The 12,541-nt window shown below is 45.4% G+C and overlaps 1 protein-coding gene across 1 annotated transcript in view; it reads left to right on the top strand.

Moving 5' to 3' along the window:
• The first annotated feature begins 1,051 nt into the window (after nucleotides 1-1,051).
• The window catches only part of LPAR1 (lysophosphatidic acid receptor 1), a 133,323-nt gene continuing 121,833 nt past the window's right edge, over nucleotides 1,052-12,541 (top strand). Inside the window, exon 1 of the mRNA XM_053908173.1 lies at nucleotides 1,052-1,273. The gene's annotated coding sequence lies outside the window, so the exon portion shown is untranslated. The remainder of the gene's footprint in view (nucleotides 1,274-12,541) is intronic.

Below are 12,541 nucleotides of genomic sequence, written 5' to 3'. Positions count from 1 at the left end.
TGCAGCCTCCAGTTAAAGGCTGTGCCGGGAGAAACTTTTATGTCTCCTGCAAAGTTCAGAAACTGAACTACCAGAGAGAGGCCATACTTCAGGGCTTTTGCGGGCCCCGCGATGTTTTCCTGAGCTTTTCAAGTGGGAAGAGTAGAGCGACAAAATGAAAATGCACCGTGTGGGGGAGCCCACCCAGCCCAGCACGCTGGCGGGCGCTGAGGTGAGCGCGCGGGGCGGGGGGGGGGGGGGTGAGCATCCGAGCCGGCGCCGCGGGTCTCCCGCCGCGGGTGGGTAGCACAGGGCTGTGGGGGGCGGCTAAGGTCGTGATGGGAGGCTTAGGTGCCCCTCCGCCCCCCGCCAGCCTCGGGGAAGGGAAGGGCAATGAATGAGGGAGGAGGAGCGCGGCGGGCCGGGGGGCCGGGGGCATCACGCCAGGTGAGGGAACGAGCTGGGGGGAGCAAGGAGGAGGGAGTCGGGGGTGCGGGAGTTGCTGACTTGTGCTACGTGGAGCGGGCAGAAAAGAAAGGCGGAGGAAGAAGAAAGGAGGCTGGCGTTCGCGCCGCTGCTTCGGCCCTCCCTCGGCGCCCCCTCCCCCGCCGCCCCGGCCAGCGCGCCAAAGCGCGAGCAGTCGGCCCGAGCCGCGGCTGGCGCTCCCCGGGCTGCGACTCCTCCGTCCGCTGCACAGCGCCGCCCGGATCTCGGGCGGCCTGGACCCCGGCGCCGCGGAGCCCTCCCCGGCTTCCCGGCGGGGTGGGCGCAGGGGGCGGCCCCGTTCCGGGCGACCGCCGAGGGGGCGGGCGAAGGGCCGGGGCGCGGGGAGCTACCGCGCTGCGGGAGGCCAGCCCGGGGGCGGCGGCGGCTGCGGCGGCGGCGGCGGCGGCGGGCGCAGGTAAAGGGGAGGGCGCGGGGCGGGAGACGGCGCCCCCTGGGCGCCGAGCCAGCGGCCGCCGAGTCGCCTGAGCCGCCACACGGCGCGCTCGTCTCGCGCCGTCCCGGGGCAGACGGGCTTTGTGGCTTTGCGTGCGAGTGTGCGAGCGAGTGTAAGTGTGTGTGCGCGCGCGCGCTCGCCTGTGTCGGCTGTGGGTGGGCGTGCGCGCTTGCGAGCTGGCGAGCGGGAGGCGAGGCTCCCCTGGTCTCCCCGACCAACCAGTTGACCGAGCCCCGGGAGGGAAGTTGCCGCAGCCGTCCGGGCCGCCGGCCCTTCCGTCCCCCGGCCAGGTCAGTGCGCCCCGGGGCCCGCGCTTTGTGCAGCGTCTGCGGCCCGGACCCGCCCAAGTGACACGTAGGTGGCCTCGGGTTACCTGGGTCTGGGTGGGAGCGCGAGGAGGCTTGCGGGGATGGGGGGGCCCGAAATTGCCCCAAAGCCGGGTCCAGGTGGACGTGGAACCCTGGGGCTCCCCGCGCCCCGCAGCCCGGAGCGCCCGCACTGCTTGCTTCTCACCGACTGCTTCGTAGTCTCTCCGGGGCTGCGGACTTTAAACTTAGTTTCTGTCCAGCCGCCTAACAAACACGCTTAGCAAGTAACTGGGAAATTGAAGGCAAGGGAGGGACCTGGCTTTGAGTTGGTGGTTTTGAAACCGACAGGCTCGTTTGGTTTGTGTAGGACTAGCTTGTTATGAATGGATTTAAATTTTTTTCTTGTTTTTTTTCTTTGCTGCCATTTGGCCTTTGATATGTAAGGGATGACGGCACCCAGGACTTGTTGCTGCCTTCAGCCTGGGGCCTGAGATTGTTGTTCTCCGTTGCTACTTCTCTTTCTTTTCTTTTTTGCTGAAATCTGTGGAGTTTTCGTAAGTGTGAGTTTTCAGTGAGTGCTCGCTTGTTAAAGTTTCACCGTGAATGCGTCGTTTCCCATTGGAATAGATGCATATTTGCAAACCTGAGTATTGGAAACATGTAACTGCAGTTATTAGAGTAAAATCCTTTATTCCTTCAGGCTCTAACAGTCCGTGTTTTTCACGTATTTGCGTAAGTGTTGTTGGCCCAGCCTAAGCATAACTGTGAACCCAGTGGTCTGTGACTCAAAGCCTGTGATTCTGGTTCAAGGAAGACTACATGGGGGGGGGGGGGAGGGAAGGGGAGACCTAAGTTCTCCTGGGAAGTGATTCCCTTGTCAAACAGAAGAGTGAGCCCGAAGGGAAAAGAGTGTATACTGGAGTTAGGGGCTATTTGGGCCGAACTAAATTACATTAACACTCACACTCTGCCATCTAGTTGTTTCTGCCCTTGGTTCTCTAAAAAGGGGTAGGAGTGAGCGAATTTGCCCCAAATGCAAAATTGTGAATAACGACTAGCATCGTAAGTATGTTAAGGCTGTGTTTTCTTGACACCGGTTAATGTCAGGGTGAAGAGCTGAGTAACAAGGGAAAGAGCGTAGCTGGAAGGCAGGGGCGGAATGAAGAGCCGGGCGGGAGGAGTGGGTTGTCATGATCTGAGCCCCTTGGCGCGCCGCGTCCCCTAGCGGTTCCACCTCAGCCGCTCAGGTCAGCTTGTCCTTCATCTCGGAGTCCTCATCTGGAAAATGGAGGGATGTGATGATCTTTGCTGTTCTTTCCAGCTTCCCCAAGTAATTAGAAACTGGTGGTTGGTTACCCCATGTTAGAACCATAGGAAAAGAGTAAGGGAAAGTGCGGACGGGTTATTCCAGGAGGGACGTGACAGGACAAGAGGGCTAAAGGTACAAAACCTGCAGTGGGAGATGCTTGGAGGGGGAAGAGCCTTGACCTGGGGGTTGATTTGCCTCTGTTTTTTCTTTCCTTCTCCAAAAGGGCATCAACAGTACTCCCTCACCCCCATTCAATCTTCCATTATCCTATTAAAGTGAGTGAACCTGCTTAGCCGTAAGGCTGATATGAAGGTGAGTGATGTCTGTAGTCCAGCCTGACCCACTTCCCGTTTACATCATTGTCCCCAGATCAGCAGCTGCCAGTGCTGTGAGCACTCGAGGATCTCAGTGTCCCTTTGAGTGATGGGGAAAAATACACAGACGGGAGCTTACAGGGCAGCCTTTTCAACAACTTGCATTTTGAAGCTTCTGTTTTTGCTTGAAGTTAATATTTACCAAACGGCGATTTCATTTCTTTTTTAAAAAAATTATACCCCAGACTTTTCGAGGTTTGAATCTGTTCTGTTAGACCTATTGGAAAGTTCAAAGAAAGTAAAACTCTCACGTGCTGAGTCTTTTTGATACATAATGGCCTTCAGTCTGAAGTTAGTGATTTTTAGGGCCAAGAATCTTATTTCAAATGCTTAGTAAGGAAAGTTGCAATCTGGGCAGAATACACTGTATCATTTTCACTGGGAAGCCCCAAGGGTTCAGCAAATAGCAAGACTTGAAATTTAGTTTGAGGTCAAGATTTTAATGTCTGTGCTTAATGTGTGGCTTGTCTTCCTTCTCTTTAGTTTTTTTGGTACCCATATTCGTACACACTTGAGGAACATGATTTATTTTAAAAGTGAAGTGTGATGTCATAAAACTGGGAACATAAGCTGTTGGCTTAAAGTCTGAAAGTTTGCTCTGGCCTCGTTAACTCAGCATCATACTACTTGGTTTCTTATTTTTACATATCATGTTACCCCGTCTCCCCCCCCACCCCCCCCCACCCCATCTCTATTGTGTTATTATTTAAATATCTCATGGAGGAACTCTTATGGATGTCTTAGAAAGTTGGGAGAAAAGGAGGAAATTTTAATTGAATAAGCAATTACTGAATTCCTTCTATAGTGGCAGACACAAAGATGATGAAAAGGAGGCTCTAGAAAGAGCTGCATTGCAGAGAAAAAGCATGTAGCTAATTCCATTCTGTAGTAGCTGGATGGTGGCTAAGAACCCTTGAGATGCTAGGGAATGGAAGGCGAACTTCTGACTCGGGAAGACTTCGCAGAAGGGCCTTGAAGGATGAAAATGATATGTCTCTTGAAAGACAAATGGTAGAGAGTGAAGATGTAGTTGGAGTCTGGGGTAACGAAGGCTGGAAAGGTTCCAGGCAGTAAGTTGTGGGGGGTGCAGGAAGCCAGTGAGTGACATTGCGAGGGGCGGGATGTTTCAAAGGGCTGACCTTTTATTCCCTTCCATTTTTAAAAATTCATTTTCAGAGAGACAGAGACAGCATAAATGAGGGAGGGAGGGAGGGAGGGAGGGAGATAGAGAGAGAGAGAGAGAGAGAGAGAGAGAGAGAGAGAGAGAGAGAGAGAGAATTCCAAGCAGGCTTCGTGTTTGCCAGTGCAGAGCCCTATGTGGGGCTCAGACCCATGAAACTGTGAGCTCATGACCTGAGCTGAAATCAAGAGTCAGTCACTTAAACGACTGAGCCACCCAGGCGGCCCTATTCCTTTCCAATTTGTTGTAATTCATGGCTAGTGAATTTCAGGGCGATGCTGCCCGCTTATCCAAATTATATACAAAGTATAGGATAAACAATAGGCAGTTTCTTCCTCCATAGTCCTGCCAAACTGGTAGTGTGGTCTTTTGAGAAATTTAATTTAGTAAAAATTAATGATGGTGGGACGCCTTTTGAGCATGTGAGTTAAAATCACTCTCCAGGCACAGAGCTGACCAAGAAAGCATTTTGTTTTGTTTAGGGAAGGGCCTGCTAGTTAATGCTAATTTAAACATGACTCTAATGGCAACCAACATTCTTGACCCTGTTTATGTTATACATAGTATTTAACGACAGTGGTTGAAATATTTGTGGCACAGAAGAGAAAGAATTATTATTAGTTTCAAAATGGGGCTCATGCCCTTGTAAAGGGTCGTTGGGGGATGATCCAGTGGGGAGCTGGGGAAGAGAGCAGCACTCTGGGTACTGCAGTGAGGGCTGACACAACTCTGAAAATCTTTAAATTTAATTCCAGTGGAAGTGGCTTAATGGTGTAGACTGATACTTTTTTAAGAACCTCCTTTTCTGATTATCTGTTTGTCTCCTTCTAAATCTCTAGAGCTAAGGTGTCTAGTTCATTACCTCTCTGGATAGGAACAATCTTCATGGGATCTATTTGAGAGACAGGCATTCTGTGCATTTCTTTTCACACCACAATAGCCTCATGTCACAGGTGGGAATGGGTGGCTTTTCAGCTGTGTGTCAAAGGTGGGACTGGTTGGGGCAAGTCTTCTAATTGCCCTTGAGTCTGGAGGTGCTGGGCTGCCCAGCCGCCCTACTAAGGGGAGATGAGGTCAGCTTCTTTCTTACTGTCTTTTAAAAAAATTTTTTTTTTTAACGTTTATTCATTTTTTTGAGACAGAGGGAGACAGAGCATGAATGGGGGAAGGTCAGAGAGAGAGGGAAACACAGAATCTGAAACAGGCTCCAGGCTCTGAGCTGTCAGCACAGAGCCCGACACGGGGCTCGAACTCATGGACCGGAGATCATGACCTGAGCCGAAGTCGGACACCCAACCGACTGAGCCACCCAGGTGCCCCCCTTACTGTCTTTGAATACAATTTGAATGAATGATTCTCCACCAGGTTATCTTTTGCAGGGCAACTGGAATTTGGCATGTTTAGTTCATTCATTTGAAGGAGTCCAGGATTCATATATTTCATTTCTTAGAAGAATGCATTTTTTGTTTCTTTGTTTTTTTGGGGAGTGAAGAGGGAAAGGGGGGTGGTGATTGTGATTTTATTTAAATACACCCCCCCTTTTTTTCTCCCTTTCCCCTGCAGGGTTAGTATGGATTCAAAATCGTGTTGTTGTTATTGCTGACTTATGGGGGTGGGGCAAAGAAAATTATCTTAGTACTTTGATGTTAGCTCCTGTTATCTGATCAGTGCTAGAAACTTTAACCTTGAAGTTCATGTAAAATTCAAATTTCTTTCAGAAATGAAAGTGGACTGTTTTACTGTGTGCATGGATTTAGGTTATAATTTATTTTATTTTCATAGTACTGTTTTTAAAAAGTGCTATAATGATAGGGCAGACTCTTAACTTTAGTCCAGAGCTAAAACAAACGTGTACAAGCCTGAATGAGGTAGATCAGGCTGTGTTTGTTGTATTTAATATGGAGATAAAACAGTTTCAAAAACCAGTCTCTCTCTCTAAAAGAGAAAAAGTTTGACCAATAACACCTCTGACATGGATCTCTTTGCAGGGCAATTTCCATGATGGCCGTGATGGGTGCCTATGCTTTTGAAGGTTTAGGACTCTTTATGCAGAGAGTGCTACTGTGGAGCATTTCTTTGTAGCAAGTTTCCCTTTATCCATCTTCTTAAATATCAAAATGATGGACTAGATTTGATATCATGTAAATATGCTATCCTCAATTTTCTTTCTCCATGTTGAAGTGGTTCTCCTTGACCAATCCCTAAGCTTCCTTCATTCTGAAATTCTGCCCTAAGAGAAGGATATTCCTGGCTCTTTGGAAGGAGAAATGATTGAGGGGCAAAGGAGACCAGTTCTCTTCAACACGAGCAGTACTGAATTGACTGTTGTTATAACAAGCATTGTGCTAGGTACTCAGTGCTGGGAGTGGGGATAGGACTCCTACCTTCCAGGAAGGTACAGGCATGTTAACAGATTCATTGTAACAAGCGATTCAGCGGCAGCAAGTGTGAGGAGCAAGATGAACACAGGGCACTATGGGAGCGCCAGAGAGGGACACCTGGCCCTCAGAGGTGTGGCGGTGGTGGTAAGGGCCAGGGTCAGGGAAGGCTGCTGGAGGGTTAGGATCTGGAAGGACCTAGGAGATACATCACGAAACCCAAAAGAGAATAGAAGGGATCAAGAGAGAGGCAATCACGAGGCTTTGTATCTACAGATTTGCTATTGTCGGGTAAGTCAAAGTTTTTCTTTTTGTAGCTGTAAAATGGAATAAGAACTGACATATCTGCTTGCTAATTCTAGTTTTCATTTACTTGTTCCTTGATTTAATCTTTTATTCATTTATTCGCTCCATATTCAATAGAATTTGTTGCACTCCTAACATATACTGGGAAATTGTAGAAAACAAGACATGTGCGATTTCTTTTCAGGGAGCTTGCATTCGACCATGTTATTTTAATGGAAGTTCTTTTGAAATGCTTCAAATATCCAGCATGTTTGTTGAATTCTTCTTCTACTGGAGTCTCGGTGGCTTCGAGTAAGTTAGCTTTTTCCCTTGTAAATGGGAGAAGAAGGAGGTAGAGCCTGGCATTCTCATTGTCATTTTATAAACTTGAAGTGTTTTGCTAGGATTGTACCTGTTCATGTCAAGTCTAGAGACAGATGGAGCTGTGCCTTATCCATAATCTTGGCCTCTTTCCATCTCATTTTGGATGTTCTCGATTTTGACCCAACCTGTTTGAGTTTCTAGATTTAATTTATGACTTCCTAGAATAATCCAAATCTAGTGTGCATTCCGAAATCAGACTTATTTTTGAGGTCACGCGATGACGGTTCTTTGGTGTTAATGCATTTTACTTATCTTGTTTAAATCGCCGAGGGAATGAAACACAGTAGGAAGTGTTCTAACCAGAAGAAGGTGTGCTGCGTTCATTTACAAAGGAACTGGGTTTTGTAATGAAGGCAGATGGTGTAGATGTGTTTAAAGCAAATGCAATAACCTTCCTCTGCTCCTTTAAACCTTACCCATGTGATGTACCCTCCTTTGTCAACAGTTTGTTACAGAGCCTTCTGGACTTGTAGTGTTGCTTGCACAAAGCTACAGACATGTTTGTGTATGTACATATTTATATGTGTTGTGCTACGGGTATGTTTGTGTATACCCAAACACCTGTTTGTACGTGTGTGTGTGTGCACACACTCGCTCCTGCCTCTGTTCCTTCTAGAGAGTCTCCTTGAGGCCACCGCCATGCCTCAGAAGTGTGAAGTCCCCAAAGCACGTGTGACTCTTCTTGACTCTAAACGTGGTATTACTCAGCGAAGTTTCTGTCAGAGAGAGATGAATGTCTGGCTGTTATGAACAGGGAACAAGAAAATGATTTCCAGCTGCGTGACAAGCAAGACAAGAAGCATCCTTGCAGAGAATGTTATTCTCACAAGGACTCTGCTTCATCTGGGTCTCGGGTGTGGGGGGAGGGGTGGTGCGGAGCACGTGTTTGGCATGTGCGGACCTTTTGTTAGGTGGCAAACAGGGCCGTCTGTGGTGGGCCCCCGACTACACTGACAGAAGGCAGGTTTCATCGCACCAGTGTGCAGCTGAGGACCCCTCTGAAGTCGGTGATCGGGTGGTGAGGGTGGCGGGCTCTTGCTCAGGGAACATCACAGCTGAAACAGAATCGCTTTTGTGAAGGGGCTGCTTGGCCATCTTGGGCTGTGATTTGTTGGAAGAGGGGTTATTGTCCTGTTAAGAAAATGAGGCATTCATTGTGGACTCCTCGGTGTGTATTGTACTTCCATACAGAACTGCTTGCTGTCCTTGGGGGAGACACAGAGACCTAGAGGTTCAAAGGGTAGGGCAGGATGGCTGGCTTCCAAATCCAGCAGAATCTGTTCTCTGGTCACTTTATCTGAGACCCTGTCAATTCAGTTGCGTGCGGCTTCTGTGTTTAAGTTCTTCTCACGGTCTGCTGAGGACACTAAAAACGTACACGTGAATGCCCGCACACCACATATACACACACACGCACACACACACACACACCCCAGAAAGTATGGTCCCTGCTCTCAAGTAGCTCATAAACAGAGGTAGCCCTGGAAACAAATCCCTCAGATGAGGTAGAACAGTGATAAATATTTTCAACTGTGGTTTAAACAAAGTGCCATTCTGAATATCTGAGGGTGGAGACAGTATCTCTGCCTTGGAGTGAAGGAAGGAGTTGCAGTAGGATTCTGGCCTCGGTGCACAAGTTGGCCGAGAAGCTCGGTTGCACAGGAACAGCAGAAGGCCCAGGCACTGAGTGTGAGTGACAGGTTAGGGTTTGTGGCAGAGTGGTGGTATGCTTTGGGGCAACCTTGCAGTGCCAACAGAAGGTGTAAAGCCACTGGGACCATTAAAAAAAAAAGAAGAAGAAAAAAAGGACATTTGTTGCCATTAGCAGGTGGAACATGACAGTATGAGGATTCTTCCAGTGAGGCGGTGTTGGTTTTAGGCAGAGATTTTCAGTGGATAGTTGGAAATTTGAGTTGGAAGCTTAGCTGAGAGGTCAGAGCTTGGCAGTATTGGGGGGGGTGATTGTGACATGTCCAAGTAAATCGTACCAGTGAAATTTATGGGATAAGCTGAAGAGAACTTTAGAGTGAGAAGAGCCAATATATGCTTGGTGGTTTTTTTTTAAATATAACAAAAATCTCCCCTTGCCCCTTATTGAGGCATAATTGACAAACAAAATGGTAAGATATTTAAAGTGTACAGTGCGATGATTTGATATATGTATACATTGTGAGGGGGCCCTCCTCCCATCAATATATTTGGTGTTTTAACAAGGACAAGATGTATTTTGGATTCTTTAGGCTATTTTTTCTTTCTAGTAGGTGATTGAAATAGACTTCTTGGTTATCAAGCATTCACATGAACACCCACCGTGGATTCTCTTGATGGGATGATACAAAGAGGGTCGAGTTCCAGCTTGATGTTCCTGTGGGTGCATAAAAACTCCTGAAACCATCAATTCCAGAAAGGAAAAGACAGTTCTGAAACTAATTAGAACACTGGTGGTGGTTTGGGGGCTGAGAGGAATTGCAAAATATAAATTTTAATTTACTGTAAGAATAGCAGCAGTGAAGTCCCATTACTGTCATTGCTACAGTAAAAGACAAGCGGAGAAACTCAGCAAACTCTGGGAACCCCACTATCTTAAAGACCTGACAGAGAACTCCCGACAGGTTTGTCGTGGGGATTTATAAAATCTGATCAAGTAAATGTAAGCTTCCGTTACCTAAGTAAGGTGTAAGTAGGATATGGTATAACTCTGCTGTTTTCTTGGTTTAAACAAACAAACAAAAAAACCTTTTCCAATTAACAGCGTATTTCCATTTTATACAATTATGTTGGCATGGCTTCTTGCATGTAAGAGAACAAAGATAAATCTGTTCTTAGTTGTTTTCTTTCTAAGCCATTATGATTCTTTAAAATTATACTCTTTTCCATTTGGTAGTAAGAACAGAACATGCTCATTTTAGAATTTGGACAGTACAGGAGACTCATCCATAGTTCTGCCACTCAAGAATAACTTCCTCATTTCAGGGTGCCTGGGTGGCTCTATCAGTTGAGTGTCTAACCCTTGATTTTTGCTCAGGTCTCGCTACTGTGAGATCAAGCCCTGAGGTTCTACACTGAGCATGGACCCTGCTTGAGATTCTCTTTCTCTCTCTAACCCTCCCGTGCCTGTCTGCGCTTTCCCTCTTTCTCAAAAAAAATAAATTAAGAAAATAAAAAATTAAGATGAAAGAATAATTTCCTCATTCCATTTTGGGAAAATTTCTTGCAGTTTTTCAAATATTTGACCTTATCAAATATTCAGTAGCATTTTCTGCATAGTATCGTAAGTACATCTGCCATTAACATCTTTCATTTTTAATTTCCAGTGACTACATGATATTCACAGTATTTAATATGTACCGTGTTTAATTATTTCTATCTCTGTTTGCTTCTTTTCTCTCTTTTAAGGGTGTGTGCTCCTCCACCATCTTTAAGTGCTGGTGTTCCCAGAGCTCTAGGCTTCTTCTAAAGAGTCTCCATGGTTGAGCTGATCTACACAGTGGACTGTGGTTTCGGGCCTTTGCCACGACCAGTCTCTTCTGCCTGGAGTGCTCTGGTCCCTTGTATCTGTATGCTGTTCTCTCTCCATTTTCTGGTCTCAAGTGTCACCTTCTTAGTGTGACTTTCCCTAATAGCTACATTTAAAACAGTAAGACTTTCCCCATTTTTCTGCCTTGCCTGGTATTTTCTTCTCCGCTGTATTTCCTTTTGACTTTTTAAAGGAGGGAAATTTATATAATTTCCATCACAGTTACTGCTGTTTTCCCAATGTATAGTGCAATGCCTTGCACACAGTAAAACTCAGAGTTCTTGAATAAAAATTTTTTGAGCTGACATGTTTTGAATTAAATATTAAATACTTACCATCTAACTGAGCGTGTTTTCATACATAAAATATGGTCTTGACTACCTGAGATTTACAATCTAGAGAAGGAGGTGACCATGAATAAGTAACTCCAAGCATGATGGGAATTACTGAGAAAAGCAGGGTATCCTGGAAGAGTGTAATGGGGAGACTAGCTTTGGGAGAGTGGGAAGAGTTTCTCCGAGAAAGTGGCATCTATATCGGGGCTGGAAAGATGAGTTGAATTCGTTTAGTAAAACTGGGGGGTGAGGATAGAAGAGGAAAGAGACGTTGATAAGGAAAAAGAAGGGCTAATTTGACTGGAAAAAAAATTAGGAAAATAGGCAAAAGTCTCAGCCTCACTTCTTGAGTTGGAATTAGGTCACTTGTTTTAAATGATGGAATTGCATAAGGGTAGAGATTGATTAACTTTGGCATTTTTGATATATAGTACTTCATTTTCAATAATTTTGAATTATCAACAGTATTTTTTACAAATTTTGTCAGTCATTGAGGGAGGAGGAATTTTCAGTCTAAAAGTAACAATGTTTTTAATGGAACCAGCTTAAATTCTGTTTTGTGCTAATAAAAATTGCTGTGAAAATGTAAAACAATACAGGGAAAGTAATCATTCTTGATAATACTTGACTTCATGGGAACACTACTGGTGGTTTGCTATGACTTGGCTGATTATTGCTTTATTGTGTACATGTAAACTTTTGTATAAACTTCGGTTTATTTATCATGGTAACTAAGTGAGGTTTGTATAGTTTCTCTTTCTGGTTGAGAGTTTCTGTGTCGTGATTCTTGAAAAGAGCAGGATGTTCTCTGGGTGACAAATACAGATATGTTACTAATTCAACCACTATAATATAATTCACATTCTCTGTGCCCTGATTCTATACTTGAGCTGTCATAGACTGATAATTGTCCTTTAGTCTCTATTTACAAATGGGCTTTTGTTAATTTCTTTATGGCACTTTCTATGTGTTAGCATAATATTAAATAAAGGTTCCTGCTGGGCCTTTATTATGTGTTTATTAATATAAAATAACCTTCTGTGCATTTGGAGCTACATCCTCCTTTTTTCCTGCAACTGATGTTGTCAATACTCTTTTCTTTTTTGTTTTTGAGAAGACTTCACTTATCCTTCTGATTTTAAACTTTGGGTGTCATTTTCTTTAATGTATTTTCCCTATAAACAGCATTTAATTGGATTTTGTTTTTACATACCCTCATAGGAAACTTACTGCTTTTACATTTATTGTTACAACATGCTTGAACTTATTTCTTACACTTCCGTTTCTCTTTGTTATGAAAGGTACTATAGCCTTGAGTACAATGTACTGGCTTGCCTTTTTCCACCAATATTCAGCCACATGGGCTTACATAGATTACATGAAGTCTCTAAGTCTATGGATTTCTATTTGTAAAGAAACAACACACACACACACACACACACACACACACACACACACACACACACACACCCTGAATTAATGGTTTAAAAATGGTTGGCACACTGAATGTGTCAACTGCTGTTATTTTCATTGTTGATAGCTTCAGTCATAT

This window comes from Panthera pardus, unplaced genomic scaffold, assembly GCF_024362965.1.
Source record: "Panthera pardus isolate Hobbes unplaced genomic scaffold, ASM2436296v1 HiC_scaffold_20, whole genome shotgun sequence".
In the NCBI taxonomy this organism is placed as follows: Eukaryota; Metazoa; Chordata; class Mammalia; order Carnivora; family Felidae; genus Panthera; species Panthera pardus.
Note: the sequence above shows the minus strand (reverse complement) of the source record. Positions and strands in the feature narration are given on the sequence as shown.